The sequence below is a fragment of the Ambystoma mexicanum genome, chromosome 6p (genome assembly GCF_040938575.1).
Source record: "Ambystoma mexicanum isolate Mex_15411 chromosome 6p, UKY_AmexF1_1, whole genome shotgun sequence".
Taxonomy (NCBI): Eukaryota; Metazoa; Chordata; class Amphibia; order Caudata; family Ambystomatidae; genus Ambystoma; species Ambystoma mexicanum.
In genome coordinates, this window is record NC_090935.1 from 618407137 (window position 1) to 618427968 (window position 20832).

Genomic DNA, 20832 nt, shown 5'->3' on the forward strand with positions numbered 1-20832 from the left:
ATCAGGGCACTAGTTACAATGTTAAATGACAAGGGTTACAAAGGTTAGGTACATGAGTTACAAAGGTTGGGTTAAGAGTCAGGTGACACAGATCAGGTCAGCAGGTGACCCTGTGAGAATAGCAGTGTCTTCAGGTGTTTCCGAAAGGTCCAATACGATTATTCTGATCTCAGAGCTGGGAGTAGAGGGTTCCAGTTGTTGGTGGTGATGACCGGGAAGCTCTTCCCACCCGCTCTTGTTAGTCTGAACCTTGGGCTGATAATACAGTGAGAGTAGAGGCAGAGAGTCAGTCTTAAGGATTGGGATTTTTTTAGCCATTGGGACAGGTATGTGGGGGAACAGTTGGATAGGCATTTGTGGGTGATTGCCAAGGTTTTGAATGTGATGCGTTAACATATTGGGAGTCAGTGAGCTTTTCTTCTGGCCTCCGAGATTTGCTCTCGCCTGGGGATATTCAGAGCAGCTTGCAGTGCACTATTCTGTTTGATTTTAAGTTTGTTGATGTTGCATGGTGAAGGCACTATAGGCCTGGTCTAGATTTTTGAGAAGGACTTGAGAGCCGACGAGGGGAATTTCAGTTTTGTCGTTGTTCAGGCAGAGAAGATGAGAGGCCATCCATGCTTGGACAGTTTAGTACACTGAGTGCAGTGTGTCAGAGTCGGAGGAGTAGTCTCCCGTTAGGGGGTAGGATGATCTGAGTATCATCCGCATTATTGGTATAGGAGATACCCAGGTCATCCAGGAGGTTAGAGAGGGGTTTAGTAAAGATGTTATAAAGAGTGGGGGATACACATGATCCTTGAGGCCCAGCGCAGGTGACCGGAGAAGGGTGGGCTGAGGCATGTTCTGAAAAAGACTCTCATAGTTCTTTCAGCCAAGATCCTACTTAAATACGTCAAAACAAGCGGAATACTCAACCGCTCACAAGTTGGCTTCAGACCAATGAGAGCAACAGAATCAGCACTCCATTCAATATGGGACGACCTGAAAATAAATGCAGACGATGACACCCAATCGGCCCTCATACAACTGGACATATCAGCGGCATTTGACACAATCAGCCACGCAACACTAATAAAAAGACTGCTGGAATGTGGCATACAGGAATTCTCCCTAAAGTGGCATGCCTTATTCCTAACAAACCGAACTTAAAGAATCTACCTACCACCGTTCAACTCAAACACCCAAAAAATATCCTGCAGTCACTCAGGGATCCAGCTTCTTTCCTCTGCTTTTCATCATCTACATGTGTCTACTGATGAAAATCATTTGAACCCACAGACTAACCGCCTACAACTACACAGATGGCACACAACTGACTGTGAAAACAACCAGAACCCAGGAATAAAATAAATGCCTCACAGACATCTACATTTGGATGACAACGAACAACCTTAAATTGAACCTAGCAAAAACGGAAATAATTCTCTCATCCGCAGGATTCGACGGAGGGAACCCACAACTGGACTGACCGGCTGGCATGGGAACACAACCGGAGACTACCAGTGTAGTATATAACCTAGGAATACTAATGGACTACAGACTATCCCTGGAACTGCAAGTCAACGCAATCACCAATAATTGCTGATTCCTCCTAAGACTACTTAGAGGATTATTGCCTTACCTCTCCTTCCCTCACCAAACCCTCACAATCATATCCTGGATACTCACAAGAATTGACTGCGCAAACAGCCTCTAACTAGGAATTCCGGAAAGGGTGCAAAATACAACAGCCAGGATACTATTAAGGTTAAAAAGAAGAGACCACATCAAGCCAGCACTGAAAAGCCTAAACTGGCTACGAGTAAAAATTTAAAAAACACATCAAATTCAAAGCACTCTGAATTGCTCACAAAGCCTTACACATACAAGGAGCTGAATTCCTCAAGCCAAGATTAGTCGGTACTGCCCAATAAGGGACCTAAGATCCAGCAACAACGTACCAACACAGGAAAAACATTATGAAAAAAGGAAATTCGGTGGAACAGTGTTTTCACGTCTAATTGCTTACCTCTGGAACACCTCGCCCAAAGAAATTAGATCCACAGAAGACCACATCACCTTAAGGAAATGACTCAAAACCTTGTTATTCAACAGACAACAATTATTTAAACGCCTGTCTTTGAAACACACAGCAAGTTCACTAAACGAATGGAAATTTATGAATAGCGGATGACTTAGTCCTAGGATTTCCAGAATATGGAAACCTAATTTTCTTTCTAAACAAATTAAAGTTAGTGGACAGATCTAGAGAATCAAATATCTGTTCACCTTAAATGTCTGCGGTTTAAAACAGTATCAGTAAGGGTACATTCCTTTGTTTAGATATTCAACAGACAATGACAACCGCAAAGGGACACCAGCAGCAATAGCATCACAGATAAACAACTATAGAGGAGGTGAGATGGGCCGATGAACCACCACCAAGAACCTGGGTAGATAACATCAGGCGGTAACCAAAGAGTCGCACCAGAAGCTCCAACAAACCGACAGAATTACTAACTAACTTTCCCTTCCTGCTCCTTCGACATAACCAATGCCCCTTCTCCAGACCTTGGGCTAGCCACACTACACATAAACCAAGAATCAATTCTATGTTCAAACCCACCATCTTTGAGGTGCTGGAAGCACATCTAGAGTGAGCCACGGCCACCTGCGACTCTGGATCTCTTATGGACACTATCTAACCAGTGCACACAACCACAACCCACCCCAATACCACACAAAATCCTAAATCAACAACTACACTAGCAGACACCGGAGGCACTGAGTCCTACCCATACTATTACAACGCACAGAGCCTTCTGCACCAAATCCCACATACAAAACAACACTCACAGAGGCCAGTTCCTTCTGGTTCTGAACCTATCCTCTCATGCTATCCTCACTAACCTTCCCCACCCCCTTTTCTTTCAGAGCCACGCAAGCGGCTGGAGACTGCCCCTGGGTGCGCACTATAAATCAACATAACATAACAAGAACAAAGAAACCCAGGCAATGGCTTCAGGTGAGAATTTAGCTGCCAAGGTAAGTTGTTGACACAAGATTTGGTGACACACAAGATCGAAGGCTGCAAATAGGTCCAGTTGAAGTAGGAGTGATGGTTTACCTGCATCTTTGATCTCGTTGAGCTGTTTTTTACATCCAACAGAGCTGATTTTGTGCCATGGCCAGGGCAGAATCCTGATTGACATACACCTGAGATGCTATTGGCTTCGAGGTAAAGCTGGATCTGTAGGTATGGATTATTATGAGGAACGGCACATGGTAATCGGACGGTAGTTAGTGGGGACTGATGGTCTAAAGTGGGCTTTTTCAGGAGCGGGAGCACCCAGGCTTTCTTCAGACTGGCAGGCACTGAGCAGGTGGCGGAAAAGGCTTTGATGAGGGTGGTGATGAAGGGAGTGAGGGTGTCAACGCAGGCCTTGATGGCAGATGCTGGACATGCATCCCCTTTACAACAAGATGGTTTAAGGCCTTTCATGAGCCGAGTGCCCTCTGCTTCAGAGACTGGATTGAAGTAAAATTGGGTGGGGTGTTTTGGGGCATGCGTGAGGGAGGTGTTAGCAGGAGCCTGAGAGCTGGTGCTGAGAATTTTGTTGGATCTTTTTTTGGAAAGTGCTGATTTTGTCCAGCAGCGCGTTTTGGATGTTAGTACACCAGGTCACATCCTTGGTGATTTCAGAAGGTGAAGCAATGGGGGATTCAAGCTCACGTAGAATAGCAAAGAGCTCATGGGTGCTAGATTTGGCATTGGCTATTCTAGTGTTGAAGGTAAGTACCTTGTAGATAGTTAGCTAGGCAGTCCTATCTGTAATTCACCATGACCATATCTAATACAAAGTTCTGCTTTGTATAATAATGTGCAAAAAGTGTTTTATCTGTATGTGTTTTGAGTGCTTGTCATGTGTGCCTGTGACATATGGTGCTGTGCTTTGTCTTGGTGCCCAGTGTCATTTGCATGCTATTGTATTATGGATGCGAGTTTCCAACCTCTTGCTTGATCGGGATGGGAGGGCAATGGAAGGCCACCACTACTAAAAGTGTGCTTTCCTATAATGTAGTTATTTCTGTGTTGGTTGCCATTTTACAACCTTCCCCACTGTTTTTCTGTGGTTCGATCTTGAGGTTTCTGTGCAGTAGAAGCCTTCTTGTACCAAGTTGGGTCAAGGGACCATCCATCTGAGTTAAGGTGTCTTCTCTCTCCGACACTTGTATGGGGATATTGGTGTGATCCCTTCTCCTTTGGCTGTTTTTTGATGCTTCCCCTGAATTGTAGTAGTGCGGTTATGCGTTCATGCCTTCATCTTGGCCCTTCATCCTTTCTTTGGATATAGGATCTCGATAGTGAGCCCATAATATTGTGGATCAAGGGACATCCTCCTCTGTTGGTTTCCTGTTCTGCAACTTGGAGGTTGGTGTTGATTTGATCATTCGAGGTGATGCTGAATGCATTCCTCTGGGGATTGTTGGTGGGCAATAGGGATTGCGCTGCAGATGCAGATTCTTGAAAAGACTGTGTGGGTGTGCCATTGCATCTCCCGCTTTGTGCTTTCTACTTTTTCTGTACACTCCCTTTCCATGCTGACAAAGCTTTACACATGCTTGGTGTGCTTCATGTTGATGTTCCCCATAACAAAAAAAACCTTTTGTGTAAGGCAGACTTGTAACATTAGCAAGCCAGAAACATTTCTTCTCTGTGTGTCGCTACCTATCTCTAGTGCGCTTACTTTCTCTTTCTCTCGTACTGCGTTTGTCACTCTTTTTATTTTTCTCTCTCATTATAACATTACTCTGTCAATTTTAAGAGCATCATTGGAAGATAGATGACAAGACAATTTCACGAGTAAGCCAAGCAACACATAAATGTGATGTGCAATGTATTTGAGGAATGGTCACCTCCCATTACATTTCTCTTTATCTTTAAACCCACTACACACCTCGTAGCTATGCATTATATTTTTATTTTCGACAAAGCATCACTTATATTAACATTTTGATGGACTTTTCACTGCGACCCACGCATGTTCACCACAGTAATCTTGTGGTAACGAGAAGTCTGACATGGTCGCATTAAGTTTGTATGCCCTGGTGGCACAATCTGGAGCAAGCCCCCATCTGATGATGCCAGAGGCATTTGGAGCAAGACGTAATCTCCATGCATTTATGCAATTGCGTGTCGCAATGGAAATGGGAAGACTCTTTTGCCTGCAATATATTTCAATATAGACTTTCTCGTTTTCACTTTATTATTCACTTGTGTTTCTCGTTATTTCCTCGTTCATTTGAACTCATTTTTCACTTTGCGAAATAGCTTGCTAGATCTTGGTGAAACTAGAACGCATTTGAAGATCTGTCAGAGTAAGTGTTTCCTATTATTATGTCACAGACGGACATTGCTATTTTCATAGAAATGCCTGGGTACATTGCTAAATGTCGTAGCAGATATTTTCACAATGAGAGCATGTTCCGCTATCCCGTCGCCATTTCTCTTAATATCTTCGTGCCAATCCATTTGTTACATCTGTGATCTACAGGTGTTCATTAACTTTATGTTTGGGAAAACATCGTGTGTTATGCATTTTTCCACTTATCCATCTCGACTTGTTATTTCAACAAACCGTTTGATTATTATTGCTACATAATTTATAATACGTTTCACAAATGCATATTTTCCCTATAATTGTAGGGCCAATAGATGTTTTATCCATACTTTCTTTGAACAGGTCTCTTTGGGCGGTAGTCATATGGACATTGAAATAGCAGGTCTTCATGGGTTCATGTTTGAAATCGAATACACAGATGACGAAATTGAAGAAAGGTAAAAAATGACCAGTGCACAGCAACGACACTGTGGACGATTTTCCTGATCCGGAACTCAGGAATGGAAGATGTCTCCACTTTGCGTGCGTGAATGCCATTGTTGTGCACTAATGCCGTCAATAGATGAAAATATCTGTTGTCGTGAGAAATCCACATATAGGACCTATCTTTCCAAAGACGATCCCCCTCCACAGTGCACATCACTTTAGGACACTGTAGGGCTGATTCATGGCATATTGTGGATGAAAAAAAGAGACTTGTGCACAAAATTGCACGCAAATCCCTGTTCGTCGATTCATGGAAAGCAATGCACGTGGCTTATTAGGGACTTGCGAGGAATCCGTGCCGGTCCGCCACGTCACTGCAACTCAACAAATGCCTTGCACGAAACTCCAAGAAGATGGTGGGCCGGGCCTGCACAGCCACCTAAAAGGGGTGGAACACACAGAATCAGGAGGAACTAGCGAAAATGTGGGCATTATGAGGGTCATCCACCGCCAAACAATCGCACCGCCCATACGCATGCAAAATAAACATATTCATAGAATTGAACTGGGAACGTCAGTTTGCGAAAAAACACGCACACATCCTGGAACACCTACGCCACGCGATAGCAGGCATAAACGTCAACACGCACCTTAACAAAATTCATATAAAGCATGTGAGCACAACAAACGCATGGATACAGCCATGATGAATGCACCATTTGTTGCAGCAATCATCCAGGCATACCACTGGAGAGGGAGGATGGCCAGGATCTTCCACCCAGCCTTTTTGGGATGCCTGATGACCAGGTCTATGGCAGGTATAGGTCCCCCGTATCATCCTAGACCTGGCCAGGGAGTGGGAAGATGACCTTACATCACCCACCATGTGCTCCCAAGCATTGAGCCCCTTGCAAAAGGTGCTCACTGCTCTGCATCTTTTAGCCAGTGGGTCATTCCCGCATCCCCCAGGCCACGCAGTCTCACAGCCTACACCTGGTGTTGGCAATCATAACTGCACGACCATCTGTCCGCCGGGAAAATCTATATGCCCAGAACACCGGCAGAAAGGCAAGCAGTGGTCCAGGATTTTTATGGGTTGGCACACTTTCAAAAAGTGCTAGGTGCTATTGATTGCACCCATGTTGCTCTACGTCCACCTAGAACAACAGAGACATCTACCGCAACCGGAAACATTGGTACTTCATCAAGGGCATCATTACTGAAGTGTATGCCAACTATCCTGGTAGCACACATGATAGTTATATCTTCAGGATGTCCCCGCTACACCAGGCCCTGGAAGCTGGGAAGCATGGCAACACATGGCTCATTGGTGTGTATGAATGGCCATGCACATGCATGCATATTGCACACAGACCAATAGACACTGTCCACAAATGCCAATGACAACCATTCTCACATCTACAGGGGACAATGTCTACTCTCTGAGCACATACATAACGACGCCCATACGCAACCCCAACACACCTGCCGAGGTAAGGTACAACACTGCCCATATTGTGACTCGGGGCATAGTGGAGCGCACATTGGGAGTGATCAAGTCATGTTTCCGCTCCCTTGACCACTCTGGTGGTGTGTTGCTATAAGCACCACCAGTAGTCTGCAGGATCATTGTAGCAGCATTTGTCCTGCACAATGTTGCAACACGGCGTGGCTCCCGGTAGCCATGGTGGTGGCCCACCATCCACACCCACAGGCACACTTGTGCAATCTTTTTTCACCTAAAATCCTTCCCCTGTGGAGTGCACACAATCCCGCCAAATCCCAGGTGCCATTCAATAATGACACTGGGCCAATCCACTGTGCCCACAAAACCACCATGAGAAAGTGCCCTTGGAAGTGCAAATTTGTGTGCATCCATTAGAAATAAAAATACATGCATTCAGTGTTTCCAAAAGAAATACATTGAATAGGGAGTACACCACTACCACTATGGCAACCATTGAATTAAATCACCACCTAGCCACTAGAAACATCCCATATGACTAACAAACATACCCATCAAATGTGTAACCACCGATAATTCCATAAACTCACCAATCATCATATCGGAGCTGCTAGACATACATGGCCTCTGAAATTACCCTGTCCCCAAAATACAAGAAGCACAATGGCATATTGCTGCACACATGTCCGGGAATGTGCATGATGTGCACAAACATGTGCCTATTGTGGTGTGTGGAAAAGCAGTGCAGTAAGGATCTACATGTGACACAGATTCTGGCAACATGACCACAATGCACCCCATCCAAAATATACCACTGAACAAGAGGTAATTGACAATTGTGACAAAGAGGGTGACACACCAGAATGTCCACATCCACACATGCATCAATTAATGTAGCCATTCCATATGCATCAAAATAAATGCACATCTTACCTGTCCCCTGGGCATTCAGTCGACAGTCAAAAAACACCCCATTAAATAGCCATCATTCCCTAACAGAAGGATCTGCCGACAATGGAAAAAATCAAACTGGGTGCAGCCTACACATCCATGTACACAAAAAGTGCAGACACACATGCTCCCCTCAGTGACATGCAACACATGCAAACAACTCATAAGACAGCCATCAACATGTGTCGCAGCACACATGCAGCAACACCTGCACACTGCATGCAATTCAAACACACAAAACACACACACTGATAAACAACCTCAACCCCCACACTGCCTGGGCCCCTGAAAAACATGCAGCAAATGTGCATGTCACACATCCCCATCTCCAAGCCGATGGCACCTACACAACACATGCATCAGTCAACATGCTGCTTGAAAATGAGAAGATATCAGAAGGGAATAGTTTCTTACCTGTATCTCCATTTCTCCAGCATTGGTATCTTTCATGGATTCACATGCTTAGAATATTCCCCGTCGTCAGGCTGGGAATCCTCGGTAAGTTATATAGACATTTTCCATAGGAAAAATTCCAACACTTTTTTGTCCTATCTACGTCGTTTTGGGCCGCGCACGCCGGCGCCACTAGGACGTAGGGGTATATATAGCTCTGCCCCCGCGGCTCCCTCAGATTTCAGCCCCCAAAGTAGTATGGGGGGGATCTCTGGTTTGCATGCTGAGGGGAGGCCGGCGGGCGCATGTGAATCCATGAAAGATACCAATGCTGGAGAAATGGAGTTACAGGTAAGAAACTATTCCCTTCTCCAGCATTGGATCTTTCATGGATTCACATGCTTAGAATAGATTGTATAGCAGTATCCCCCAACATTGGAGGCATGTATGCAAACCAACAACACAACAAGCACAGTGCCCACTTACTATTGCAACACATTACATTATAGCATGTTAACTGTAAAAGACACAACACTTTAAAGCATAGTTGCCGAAGGATGCAACCCCACTTGTGTCTTACCTTATTGGAACAGGTGACGTAGTACTGCCCGCCCCATCTGTGTATCTTCAGCATGTTGCTGTGCGAGACAGTAATGTCGGGTAAACGTATGTGGTACCGACCAGGAAGCCGCCTGGCAGATATCCCCCAGCGGAATTCCAGACCACAAAGCCTTCGACGACAATGTAGATCTCGTCGAATGGGCCCTTGGACACTTGTCTAGCGGCTTTACGGCCTTGGAATGACAATAAGAAATGGCCGAAGACACCCATCTGGATAGTCCTTGTTTTGAAATCGCTTTACCCCTAGCCGCAGGACCATAAGCTACGAAGAGTTGTCTCGTGTCTCTGAAGCTTTGAGTGCGATGGAGAAAAAATGTCAAAGCTCTTTTCACGTCCAAAGTATGGAGAGTCTTCTCTGCCACTGAAGACGGTGTTGGAAAGAATGTAGGTAACAATATAGCCGCGTGTTTATGGAACATTGAAGGTACTTTAGGTATGAAATGCGGGTTAGTAGCCAGCATGACTTTATTACTGAAAAACCTCAAATTCGGAGGGTCGATCACTAGAGCTTGTATTTCCGACAGGCGACGAGCAGAAGTAATGGCCACGAGGACAGCCAATTTCCAAGACAAAAATGTTAATGATGTCGATGACATTGGTTCAAAAGGGGGTTTCATCAGGGCTGCCAGGACCAGGTTCAGACTCCAGATCGGAGGAAACTTCTTCTTGGGAGGAAAGGTTTGAAACAACCCTTTAAGGAAGTGTTTAACTAGGCGGTCACTGAACAGTGGAGTGGAATGTCTCTTCCGAGTAAATCTCGAGATGGCAGCTAGATGCACCTTTATAGATGAAACAGATAACCCGTTATTTGCCAGGAGCAACAAGTATGGTAGGAGTTGTTCCGGTGTGATCGCCTGCGGGACCAGACCTGGTTGACCTGCGCACCATATGCAGAACCTTTTCCATTTGTATGTGTATGAAGTGTTCGTGGAAGGTGCCCTTGCGGCTTGCAAAATACGACGGCAATCCGCTGGAATCGCTAACGCGCCAAACTCGGCGAAATCAGGAGCTAGGCCGTCAGACCGAGGTTGTCCGGGTCGTGATGCCAAACGGTCCCTTTCTCCTGAGACAGAAGGTTGGGGATCTTCTGGAACCTCATTGGTTCTGCCGCTGAGAGGTGAAGTAGATCGGAGAACCACACTTGTCTGGCCCAATACGGGGCCACCAGGATCACCCGACAAGGATATCTGAGGATCCATTGCAGAGTCCGACGGATGAGAGGGAATGGGGGGAAGGCATACAGAAACTTGCCCGTCCACGGGAAGGAGAACGCGTCCCCTAGCGAGTCTTGTTGTGGCCACCTGCTCGCGTATTGGGAGCATTTCTTGTTGCCTCTCGTCGCAAAGAGATCGAGGGCCGGATGACCCCATTCCGCGAAGATACGGTGCAGTTGCTGATCGTTCAGTTCCCATTCATGTAGACAATTCATCTCTCTGCTGAGAGCGTCTGCTTGCACATTTTTTACTCCTGGTAAGTGGAACGCCAACAGATGTATGTCGTGTTGTAGGGCCCAATGCCAGATCTCCTGGGCTTCCGTCGACAGGCTCCTGGAGCGAGTTCCTCCCTGCTTCCGTAGATAAAACATGGTTGTCGTGTTGTCTGTCATGGTTCTCACCACTGAGCCCTTTATCTGTGGCAGAAAGGATTTTAGGGCCCAACCACCGCCCTCAACTCTAGCAGGTTGATGTGGAGGGAGGACTCTTCCGATGACCAACGACCCTGAATCTGTAAGGAGTCCAGATGAGCTCCCCACCCAGTTAGAGAAGCATCCACAACCACTGTCTTCTGGAACGCAGGCTCCAGTAAGGGCATTCCCTTCGTTAGGTGTATGGAGATTCTCCACCATTGAAGCGCCATTGTCCGACCAGCGTCCTCCACTCTGTACCCATCGATCCGCCAAGAATTCCTGAAGAGGCCTCATGAAGAGGCGACAGTTGTCTATCAAGGGTATGCAGGACGACATGGTCCCCAGCAGGGACATGTACCTTCGTACTGACACTCTGGTGTCGACCTCCCATTCCGATGCCTTTTGTTGCAGTCTGTGAATCCTTTTGAGGGATGGCTTCACCAGTCCCGACTGTGTGTGGAACTCTGCCCCCAAAAAGACCAAGGTCCTTGAAGGCTTTAACGAGGACTTGTCGAAGTTCACTGCGAAGCCCAAACGTTGCAGGAGGGCCAGGGTGGCATCCAGGCTCACTTGTGCCCTTTCTGGAGACAGTCCCCTCACTAGCCAATCGTCCAAATAAGGGTACACATGGTGACCTTCCTTTCTTAACCAGGCTGCTATTGGAGCCAGACATTTGGTGAACGTCCTGGGGGACGATTTTAGGCCGAACGGGAGGACCTTGAACTGATAGTGGGTTCGTCCGACGAAGAACCGCAGAAATCTTTTGTGCCGTTGACGCATCGGGATATGGAAGTATGTGTCCTGAAGGTCTAGCGACGACAAATAATCTCTGAGTTGTATCGATCGGATCACCTCCTGAAGCGTCAGCATTTTGAATTTTAAATTCTTGAGCAGTTTGTTGAGCGCTCGTAGATCCAGAATGGGACGCCATTTTCCATTTGGTTTCTTGACGACAAATTACCGGGAGTACACTCCCTGTCCTTTTTCTGCCACCGGGACCAGTTCTGTAGCCCCTTTCTGCAGCATAAGCGCCACCTCCTGCAGTAGTATTTGAAGGTGGGGCTGGGCCGAGAACACCGGTGGAATGCGTGGTGGCTTGCCCTTGAACTGTAGAGAGTGGCCCAGATGAATCGTGTCCAAAACCCATCGGTCTGTTGTTATGCGCTCTGACTCGTCGATGCGACGAGACACTCGACTCCCCAGGACGCCCTGAAGCATGTCATTGTTGGTTCTTGGTTTGTTTATCTTTCGTCGACGAAGGGTAGGCACCCCGACGTCTGGAGGTTTGGTAATCTCTGCCTCTACGAGAAGATTGGGCTGCACGCCTGTAGCCTTGGGACGAGTAGGAGGGTCTGCTGAAACCTCAGTCTCTTAGATGATCCAAACCGGGAGTTACCAGAGGCCCCTCTGAAAGGACGAAAGGAACGAAAATTCCTACCACTCTGGAGGGCTCCGAGTGACCGTGCCGTGTCAGTATCCTCTTTCATGCCCTTCAAGGCCTCATCAACTTTTTCACCGAACAATTGCTCCCCTTCACACGGCATATCCAAGACTTTATATTGCACCTCCGGTCTGAACGTAGTGCACTTGAGCCAGGCTTGTCTACGTAGAACTACGGCATTATTGATTTGCTTAAAACTGGACTCGACTAGGTCGACGGCAATGTTTATAGCATGGTTGGAGGCCTCCTCTCCTTCCCGCACTAGCAACATTGCGGACTTTCTATGTTCCTCGGGCAAATGCTCCAAGATAGGAGCCAGTCGGTGCCACATTTCCCTGTCATACCTAGACATCATCGCCAAGGAGTTGGCTGCTTTAACTGTAGTCGCGCCGACGGACAGCACCTTCTTGCCAAAAGCGTCCTGTCTCCTGGCCTTGTTGTCTGGAGGGGTCGTGCATTTATGTTGAGACCTGGCCTTTCTCGCCGCTGCCGCCGATACCACCGACTCCGGCGAAGGTTGAGACGTCAGGCACTTGGGAGTCGATTACGGAGCCTTGAACTTCTTCTCCAAATGACCTTTCACTGCCGGTTCAGAGAACGGGTGCTGCATGGTCTTCAGGCCCTCTTGCCAGACATGATCCAAAATCGGGATGGCGAATATGGATTTCCTTCTCTTGCCCATATGATCAAAAAGAAAACAATCCTTTTTCTCCTCTTCAGGGACTAGGCCAAACTCCGAACACGCCTTACTCATCATGGCATGGAATGCACCCACGTCGTCAGGTGGCGATGGCTGTGCCGGGCTTCTCGGAGCTTCCATCTCCGCTTCAGAGTCCCAAGTTGGGTCCCTTGAGGGGGATAGTGAGATGTCTGAACCTGATCCCTCACGGTCAGAGTCCTGTAGTTCTCCTTCTTCTTGCAGGGTAGGGCAATCTTCCGGCGTGTGGGAAGTGGCCGTAATCATGGTCGCCGAGCGAGGAGCCGGGCCCGGCTCGTCGATGAATGGTGTAGACTGTATCCGTGTCGGGGCCCCAGGCTGGGGTATTTGTGTGTCCAAACGCTGTAATAGTTTCTGTAGCGTATTTAGCACCTCCAAGGACAGAACCGCCTGGGGGTTCAGTAATGACGAGGTAGTAGGGATGGAGCCCACACCCAAGAGCGACATCGCGCTAGTCGGCTGCAGACCCAGATCGGTTGGGCGCGCGACCGTGTCGCGTTCCTCGTCAGCCGACGAGATGGAGAAAGTCGCCTCTGGTTGAAGCAGGGCCTCCGGCGGGACGGGATCGAAAACCTCCGGTTGCCATCCCATCGACGGGACCACCGTTGACGATATGTTTCCTACCACAGTCTGACATGGGGGAGGAGCCGCCGATGACGCAGGCATCGACGAGCGGGCCGTCGGCGAAGCCAGTGGCGCAGGGCCTTGAGGTGTTCCTGCCGCTTTTGGGGCCGACTTGCTGGCCGCGGCCTCTCGACTCAAGGTAGACTTATGACGGTCTCCTGAGGAGGATTTAGATGGTTCTTTTCTCTCCTTTTTAGATGAGGAGGAAGAAGACGGCGCCTTGTGTGAAGAGGAGGAGGCCTTCGAATGTTTCTCCGAATGTTTCTCCGAGGGTCGTTTTTCGGCCGACTCCAAGGTTCGTTTTTCGGCAGCACGTGCCTTCTTCGTCGGGGGTTCTGAATTACTTTTTGAGGCCGTGGAGCCCACCTCCGATGCCGGGTACGCACCCGCTCCGTCATTGAGCCTTTCGACCAGGCGTCTTTTTCAATCTTTGAGGGTTTTCTGGGAGAAACCCTGACAGATTTCACAAGTGTCCGCCGTGTGGTGAGGATGAAGGCAGTAAATGCAGTCCATATGACCATCCCCTTCGTACACCTTCTTAAGGCCGCACATAGCACACGGACGAAACAACGCCTTTCCAGACATTCTCTTGAGAAGAACAAACAGTCGCAGAAGTAGAAAGAACAACCTAACCAAATAGCAGATACGCGAGGTAATCCCACCACTTTGGAAGACGGTTGAAATCTGAGGGAGCCACGGGGGCGGAGCTATATATACCCCTACGTCCTAGTGGCGCCGGCGTGCGCGGCCCAAAACCACATAGATAGGACACAAAAGTGTCGGAATTTTTCCTATGGAAAATGTCTATATAACTTACCGAGGATTCCCAGCCTGACGACGGGGAATATTCTAAGCATGTGAATCCATGAAACATCCCTGGAAGACAAGCAATGACATGACAAGGCATGCCATCACCAGCTTAGTAGTGGGACAGTTCAGTGAACACAGTCATGGAAGTCCATGATGCAAAGCTCAAGAAGGCAAGTACACAAATACTCACCTCTTGCACTCCATGCTGGACCATGTTGGAGGCAGCATTTCACAGAGGCTGATGTCAGACTGAAAGGCTGGCCACCGAGGCAACTGCCATGGAAGACATAAGCAGACATGACAAAGAGTCATGGTCACAGGCCCCAGAATACAAAAACCACACCATCTAGTGATGGGGGCAATGGGTCACTTGACTCACTTATGTCCCTTTGGGACCCATAAACACAGGGGCCCTGGCTGGACTCAGTCCTGGATCATATAGAGATGTGAGCAGGAACACTTTATTTCAGTACAGGAGTGCTTTTATTTTACAAGAACTTTCCAAGAGCTGATACATCCTCATGTGCTGACTCATCGGGTGTGGCTCCCGAGGCCACCTGGTCTTCATGAGCTGACTCATCGGGTGTGGCAGGGTGTGGCAGGCAGGCTGAACCTGGTGGGCGTGGCTTCAGAAGCTCAGCTACATAAGCTGCTCCATCCTTAAGGCTGGTGCTTCCTGTTATTGTGCACTTGCGTGCAACGTGACACTCACTTCCGCTTGGACCAGTTTACTTACCTTTGAAACAAGACGTTCTCCTGCATACTCACCTCCAGGAAACCGGTGCTTCATCGTTTCATCTGCAGACTCATCTCCTGACATCCAGTAATCTTGATCCCGACGCTGCAGCACCACGCTACGCATCCGCGAACTCGGACCCTGTGAAGAAGAAGAAAGACAAGTTTAGAACATCCGTCCTAGGGCTGCGCCGCATTTGAACCACGCGCACCCCCTAGTTTTTTTATTTTATTTTTTTCAACAATTATTTATTGGTTTTTAACAAAAGAAACAAGTCACAACAATATTTAATAAAAGATATCAGTTATAGGTCTGGTGTCTTTTGCCCCCCCTCCCTCCCTCCCATCCCTCCCCTCCCCAAGACCACGGGTAGTTCATCAGTGACCTTCGCATCAGCCTACGAGGCAGGGCTATTGCTTCTGTCTGAGGCGCTGTCCGACACTTTGGGATGGAGCAATGGCACTGTCAGTGCTACCCAACGCTGTAGTTCTGCGCTAGAGTCTAGTCTCTGTTCCTGAATAGCAGTTTCCCATGCTCCGGTCTCGGCAGTTATCCACCTGCTGAGATCTCCCCACCATTGTGCTTCACTTGGGCTTTTTGGGCTTTTCCAACTCATGGCTATCCGTCTTTTCGCAGTGATATATATCAGATCTTTGAGTCTATTTAGAGGTTTGTTTTTTCGACTGCGTCTGTAGCTGCCCAATACACAAGCTGCAGGCCCATGGACTTCCACTTCGATGTCTGCAATCGCAACTCTTTCTTTTATTTGTGTCCAGAAGACTTGTATTGCCGGGCAGCTCCAGAACATGTGAGTCATTCCAGCCTTAGGCTCATTGCATTTGGGGCATATCTGGATCCCCGCACCCCTGAACCTCGACACGGCTTCTGGTGTGAAGTAGGCTCGATTGGTGATGTCTAGTTGGATGAGTTGCAAGCAGGCATTCCTGGAAATTTTCTTGTGATAGTAGGTTATCTTTTCCCACTCTTTATCTTCAAATTACAGGCCCAGTTCGCTTTCCCATTTGGCCTTGCATTTAAACTCAGTTCTAGTGGTGCCTTGCAGTAAGGCCTCGTAGAGTCGTGAAGTTTCGTGGCCTCCCTCAGCAGCGCTTAGCATTGTTTCAATAGTCTCATGTTACGTTGCCGGGTTGGTAGCCTCAGGCCATCTGCTCTTCATGGCTTGCATCACTGCTCCATGGAGCAAGAACTGTCCTGTGGGTAGTCCGGTGGTCTCGCTGAGTTCAGAAAATGTTAGGGTCTCTTGTTCATGAACCAAGTTTCCCAACGTGGCTACCCCGTAGGGTTCCCATTGGGTACGCACCTCCAAATGTCCCCATGTGCGTTTCGCCATGATTGCTGCTATGGGGATTTGTGGCGAGTATGGGTCTGTTGTACCAACCGCTTTGCAGGCCCGATTCCAAAGCCGGATCCCTAGCTTGGCCATGTATGGGCAGGGTCGTGTGGTGCTCTCCTCCACCCAAAGTAAGCCTCTGAGCAGTATGTGGGGTAGAGCGGGTTGGAGGAGTCGGGTGTCTGCTGTGCTCTCGTCGGCCATCCATCGCATCACATGCCTCAGTTGACTAGCGAGGTAGTACATTTCAAAGTTGGGGACTTTCAGTCCACCTCTCTCGTAGGGTCTTTGGAGTGTTTCTAGCGCTACTCTAGGCCTGCCGTTCTGCCAAAGGAATCCCCTGCAAAGTTTGTTTATGTTTTTGAAGTATGAGGGGGGGTGTTGTAGGGGATGTTAGTGAAATTGTGTAGAAGGCGGGGGAGTGCCATCATCTTGAGGAGGCCTGCTCTACCGGCTACTGAAAGTGGGAGTCTACTCCAGAACTCCATAGATTTCTCGAGGGAGTCTTTAGCCCTAACTGTGTTGAGGACATGTTCAGTGTATGGGTTTCGGTGTATAGTGATTTCCAGGTATCTGAAGGATGTCACTTGCCATTGGAGTTCCAAGGGGGGCAGGGTTCTGCATTCCTCGTTATATAGTACGGCAAGGGGGTACAGACAAGACTTGTCTCTGTTGATCTGGATTTCCGTACATTTATGGAATCCGTCCAGGGTCTCAAGGATATAAGGCAAAAGGTGTTCGGGGTTGTGTAGGTACAATAGTGTGTCATCAGCATACATGGAGACTAGGTGGGTCACACCGTCTATTTCAATACCTCCGTCTGAGTATTGGTGTCTGAGGTAGGCAGCAACAGGTTCGGTGGCGATGATGTTGTACAACTTGGGGGATAGTGGGCAACCCTGCCGGGTGCCTCTCTGAAGGGACCATTTGCAGGAGTATGTCTTATTTGTGCGAACCCTGGTGGTTGGGTTAGTGTAGACTAGTTGGGTCCACTTCAAAAAGACTGGACCAATGCCCATTTTCACCATAGTGGCATACAGCCAGTTCCACCGCACCGAATCAAAGGCTTTAGTAGCATCCAATGATGCTACAGCGTATTTTTGAGGTCTTAGTTCTGTACTATATATGACATGGTGTAACCTGCGCAAGTTCTCGGTGATAGAGCGCCCCGCGATGTAACCCGTCTGGTCTTGGTGGAGTAATTGGGGGATTACTCTCCTCAGTCTATTTGCTAATAGGGTGGTTAAGATCTTACTGTCTACATTTAGCATGGAGAGAGGCCTGTATGAGCCACAATCGGCTCCGTCTTTGCCGGGTTTGAGTAGGGGGATAATAACGGCCTCACTCATGGACTCAGGGAGGGTTCCTCGATCGTAAGCCTCGTTAAATACCTGGGTCAACAGGGGGGCTAGGGTCTCCTCATATGACTTGTAAAATTGCCCAGGAAGGCCATCCATGCCTGGTGTTTTCCCAGATGGTAAGGACCTGATAACAACCTTCACTTCGTCCGGAGTAATGGGCTCGTCTAGGGCCTCAGCCGATTGTGAGTCTAGCTTGGGTAGGTCGATGGTATCTAGGATATCGTCGATTTCAGTGTCAGTGAGGGGCAAGGTCTCGGAGTAAAGGTTGCGATAAAACTCAGAGAAGACTGAGTTGATTTCCTCTTGGGTGTGTGCAGTGGTGCCGTCAGGCTTGAGTATGTGGCAGATAGGTGTTCGGGGGGTCTCTCTTTTATAAAGCCAGGCTAAGAGTTTCCCGGGTTTGTCACCCAAGGCATGGGTCCTTTCGGTGTGTTTGGCATAGCTCAGCTTCCCCAGGGATTCCCAGTGTGACAGACAAGTTTGCTTCAGCTCAGTTATTTTTTCCAGGCGGTCTGGGGCGATCTTCGGGCCCCTCCTATAGCTGCAATCATCTCACCCCTCATAACCACCTTGTATGCTTCCCATGCTGTGCTCACTACCCTACGCTATTCAGGTTTCGCTGCCAGTATTCCTCTGTGCAGTCTTGTATATGCTCCCGGAAGGCTGCGTCTAGCAGGGCTTCAGCTCTAAGCCTCCAGGTAGGTACTGGGGTCTGGGTGGGGACACCTCCCAGGTGGCCATCAGCGGAGAGTGGTCAGACAGCACTCTCGGCAGGTATTGGGCGTCACTGAACATGGCTAGTTGTTCATGGCTTGCAAAGAAATAATCTAGCCTGGTGTGAACGGAGTGGGGTGGGGAGTAGAAGGAGTATTCGCGTTGTTCAGGGTGCTATTCCCTCCATACATCCAGGAGCTGCAGCTGGTGAGTTAGTTTAGAAAGTATTTTGGCGGGGGGGATGGGCGGGTGTGTTTGTTATCTGATCTGTCCTTCAGAGGGTCAAGGGTGCAGTTGTGGTCTCCCCCCAAATCATAATGTTATCTCCATAAGGAGTGAGTCGTGGGTACAGGGAATGGAAGAAGGCTGTTGCATCATGGTTTGGTGCATAGGTGCTGATTAGGAATAACTCCCTGTTTTCAATGGTGCCGTGCATGAGCACCATCCTACCCTCATCATCTGTTTTGGTGCTGATCAGCCTGAAGGGGATGGTCGGATCGACCCATATCAGGACCCCCCTGGCGTAGGAGGAGTAAGAGGATCCGATCAGGGTTCCTCGCCATGTCTTGGCCAATGTTTCCAGCTTGTTCTGGGTTAGGTGTGTCTCTTGTAGCATAGCGATCCCAATTTAGCACCTTTTCAGGTATGCGCAGAAGCGGCGTTGTCTAACAAAGCTGTTCATACCCCTGACGTTCCACGTCATTACCTTAATCTTCTCAGCCATGGGCGTGAGGCGGTATGGCGATGGTTCCCGGCGACATTTGAGGACTAGCTGATGGCTTGTTGTGTGTAAAGTTTCTCCATGGTCTTGGCGTTTCCCGTTTCAAAATCCCAACTTCAATACCAACATCCCATTTCCCTCGCCCCAATAACTGTAAACTCCCCCAATTCGGATGCAATCCCAACCTTACTCCCAGCTTGGGGGTTCCCATTCTCTTGAACATTAAACAACCCTATAACCAAACAGGTCTAGCAAAGTCCCTCGCTCTGACTCTCCCGTTTCTGCTCCAGTTGACCCTAAGGTCTCTTGGTGCCCTACGGGCGGGTAAAATACCCAAACTACTAATGGGGGAAGAAGCTATACTTCTTTAACTGCTGTCGTTGATGTAAAAGTTTGTCTCCCTGGTCGCTCCTTGCAGATCAGTCTTGCTGCTTGCGAATGTGATCTGCTGTTTAGTGGGCGCATTATTCTGCGATTGTGCGGGGTTTGATTCCTCAGTGTCAGTAGCGCTCTTGCCCTCGTAGTGTAGCCGAGGAGTTCTTCTCGCCAATCTACCGAACTAGTCAGTACAATCAACAAACAGAACAGTTGATTGGCGGAAAGATGGAATGTCAACGAAGAATCCAGAACCCGATGGAACAGGATACTGGAACGGGATGTCTTCTCAAGGAGTACAGGCAAGACCCCCAGACAACTGCACTACGAGCAAATATCACATAGATGCAATGTATGCAAAATAAACGCAGAAATCAGAATAGAATCCACCACTAACCTGTGTAGTTCTTCAGAATCTCCGATTCTCCGAATATTCCCAAGGAAGGAATAAGAAGGAAGGTAGAAGCCAACCCAAGATCCAGAAATGAAGGCAAAGCAAGAAGCAGGAGAAAATCCATGCTGACTGTCCAAAGAGCAAAACCTAACCCGACGGCACGAGGACGCCTAAAAGGTACAACAAGGCAGTCTCTAGTCCGTGTACCAAAGGTGACGAGTTCCAAAGTAGGTGGACAATCCTAGCAGGGTAGGACCGTGGACGATCCGAGGTCGAAGAGCAGGGCTGGCAGCAAAAGTACAAAAGAGTAGCCAAAGCAGGTCCGTGGGCGATCCGAGGTCGAAGAGCAGGGCTGGCAGCAAAAGTACAAAGGAGTAGCCAAAGCAGGTCCGTGGGCGATCCGGGGTCGAAGAGCAGGGCTGGCAGCAAAAGTTCAAAGGAGTAGCCAAAGCAGGTCCGTGGGCGATCCGAGGTCGAAGAGCAGGAAGACAAGGCAAGGGGGGACAAGAAGCTGGAATACAAGAGAAAGCAAGCCGCTAGAATACAAGATTCAGAAGCGCCGGCAAAACGAACAGGCGTGGCTTATATAACAGTCACATGATCACTATACGTAAACTTAACGTGTAGAGGGAAAAGTGACAGACGTGAGAGGACGCCATCGTCTCCATGCCAACTTCCAAGATCCCGGCAGACGAGATCTTAAAGGGACCGTACCCACCG